The sequence below is a fragment of the Pezoporus wallicus genome, unplaced genomic scaffold (genome assembly GCF_028554395.1).
Source record: "Pezoporus wallicus isolate ANWC-B61680 ecotype Strahan unplaced genomic scaffold, APGP_CSIRO_Pwel_v1 scaffold_2584, whole genome shotgun sequence".
NCBI lineage: Eukaryota > Metazoa > Chordata > Aves > Psittaciformes > Psittacidae > Pezoporus > Pezoporus wallicus.
This window is the reverse complement of record NW_026642851.1, coordinates 2,228,172-2,231,082: the sequence shown is the minus strand read 5'-3', so window position 1 is coordinate 2,231,082 and position 2,911 is coordinate 2,228,172. Positions and strand designations below refer to the sequence as shown.

The 2,911-nt window shown below is 39.5% G+C and overlaps 1 long non-coding RNA gene across 1 annotated transcript; it reads left to right on the top strand.

Annotated features, from left to right (window-relative positions):
• The first annotated feature begins 248 nt into the window (after nt 1-248).
• Nucleotides 249-2,704, top strand: LOC130611682 (uncharacterized). Its single transcript, XR_008975284.1, has 3 exons — nt 249-616; nt 776-1,153; nt 1,482-2,704. It is a non-coding gene; the product is annotated as an uncharacterized LOC130611682 (long non-coding RNA).
• The last annotated feature ends 207 nt before the right edge of the window (nt 2,705-2,911 follow it).

Genomic DNA, 2,911 nt, shown 5'->3' with positions numbered 1-2,911 from the left:
CAGCCTTCTCTTCTCCAGGCCGAACAGCCCCAACTTTCTCAGCCTATCTTCATACGGGAGGTGCTCCAGTCCCCTGGTCATCCTCGTGGCCCTCCTCTGGACTTGTTCCAACAGTTCCATGTCCTTTTTATGTTGAGGACACCAGAACTGCACACAGTACTCCAGGTGAGGTCTCACAAGAGCAGAGTAGAGGGGCAGGATCACCTCCTTCAACCTGCTGGTCACGCTCCTTTTGATGCAGCATTTCTTCTTGCCTGATCTTTCTACATTCAAATTATTATTTTAATTGAAGCGTTATTTGAAACATCTGCAGGAGACATCCATGGTACTGAGCACCTCTGCAGAGCATGTGGGTGTGCAGTTGTCTCATTTCCACATTTATGTGCTGTGATTCTTAGTTTCCTAAAAATAATTACTTGAACTGTCTATTTTATCAGTTTTCTTTCCATTCTCCAACACAAGTGGAATTCTGCCATAGCCAATGAGTTCCTCTGTTTTCTACCATTGCTGAGACTTTGTTTCCCATACAAGAAAAGGAAGTTTTCATGCCCTGTGGGCTATCCTGCTGTTTCCTAGGACACTTTCAAAGAAGTCCTGAGATGCCTTTTACAGCAAAGTATTTCTGATTGCCTGGTATTTCTGATTCAGGTAGGGTGAAAAGGGCAGAGAGCAACTGGTTTGAGCTGAAGGGAAGGGAAAACAGTGCGAGGAGCAATACTGACAGAATCTGATGCTGTAAAAATTTTCTCTCGTCTTTCCGTATCTATTCTTTTAGAGCAGCAGCAGCTCCTACTTGCCTATTTCTACTGCCTCCACACATGCATCCTCCAACAAAAGAGTCCTGAATGACAAAGTATGTTTTCAGGTTTCACTGTTGAACATTTTGTAGGAGAAGGGGATTGCTGTGAAAGAAGCTCCTCAGGATCAAAGCAATTATCAAGAGTGAACAAGTTAGCATTTCCTCAAAATCATGGAGCCTCTACAAGTGTGAGAGGTGTGAAGACTAACTGGGGATGTGACTGAAAGTGAAGAAACAAACAGATCCTCTGATCATGCTGGCCCTGATGCTCAGAAGGAGGGCTGAATTCCCTTTGTTTTGGGACAACCTGGCTTCCTAATAGGTCTCATGTGTCACTATTCTCTATTTTCAAAGGTGGGTTGGGTTCAGCAATAAAAGCAGACGAGATCAGGTAATAGTCTGGTTAAAACATCTCTAGTACAAAAGAATTACATGTTCTTCTGGATGTTTCTGTAGTGGTACCAGGACCTTTTGTCCAAGGTTCAATTAGTATAACTCTGTCACAGCACATTTCACCCAGAAATACCAAAGGGTTTAATAAAATTAGCTCGGTGGTCTTGCTGGGATGTGTGCTAGGGATTTATTGCAATTAAAGCTGGTTAAAAATGTTCCAATTTAATTATTTTCTATTGGATTATGTATACTTTGCAGCATTAAAATGTTTCCTCTTATTTCACCCCAGGAGCCCAGGGAGCCTTGATGAAGAAGGCTGCCACATGGTGTAGAGCCAACCCTGAGCATTCAAGACATAACCCTTCTCCAAAGCAGAAAGTCTTAAATGGCAGCCCAAGAGGACTTGAACAAGACTGCCAAGGCTGCAAGTGTTCTTGGCTGCATGGAGGGAAACCTTAAGCAGAGTCTCCAGGAAAGAGAGGTCACTGACATTTTGAAAGGCTGAAATATATCTTTTGGAAGTCTCATTCTGTGATGACAGATTGCAATAGCCTTTTAGATGAAGAACAACTCTTATTTTTTATCTCTTCTGAAACTTCAGACTTGTTTATTCCAGGCTCTCCTCCTCTCCTCATACACAGAGAAGTAGAGGTGTTGCCAATGTCTTTAACTTTTCCAAAATCTCCTGGGAAACGGGATATAGCCAGCAATAAAGACTAGCAGATGTTACCATTGCTTTCTGTTATGATAAGAGTACAACCCGTGACATTCTCATTTTTAAAAGGCTGCACCCTTTCTGTGATGTGCTTAGAAAGCTTCTTTTAATAAATGGATAAGATTAGTCAGTATTGATTGTTGAACTGAATTGTCTTTAATAGCAAACCACTTACTCTTTTCTACTGGGCTTTACTGTATGAATAGGGACTTTTAATTTGCTAATAAGTGACTAAAAATGCAGTTTTTGTAGAACTCCAGAGTCTGAGTGTATGGGATCATACTGTGCTCCTTCTCCAAAGAGATGCTATTTAATCCTTGCTTTCTTCAGCTTAAATAGAGTCACTTATGACCTTGCATCAACTCTCAGTATGTTGTTCTACTCTGCTGTAACTAATAGCATTAGTGGTAATTATGACCCATAAACCCACACGTTTCTACTAGAACCAAAGAAAATTTATGCATTTGAAAGCCACTGTGCTTGAACGTATTTTAATTATGGCCTACATTAATATTTTTCAGCATCAGCATCTCACTAATATGTCAGTTTAAATATACTAATCGTCATACTTTTAAGACCTACAGCAAGTCAGAGTTATAGATTACCGTTTTCAGGTGTCTGGGAGCAGCTCCAATAATTATAAAGAACCAGAGCAGCAAGTCCTATTTATAGACATCAATTCAAAATAAATGCAGAATAAAAAAGAATTATGACTTTGGGAACTGCTGCTTTTAAAACTAGCTATGGAAGCATAACCTACTGCTGAAATGATAAGGTATATTCATGAATATATTGCATGCTTTATGGCTCAGCTAAAGTCAGTACTTGGAAGTCATTTTGTTAAAAAATGTTACTTTGGGAAAGAAGAGTTTCCTGAATAATCTTTAAAACAAGCAACATATTTTCTTTAATTCCTTTATAACTTAGGAACCAAAATGTTTGTGACTGAATCCTCTTTTTCACTGTCTTTTCTTTAAAGATTTTTATGCCATCATAAGAAACCT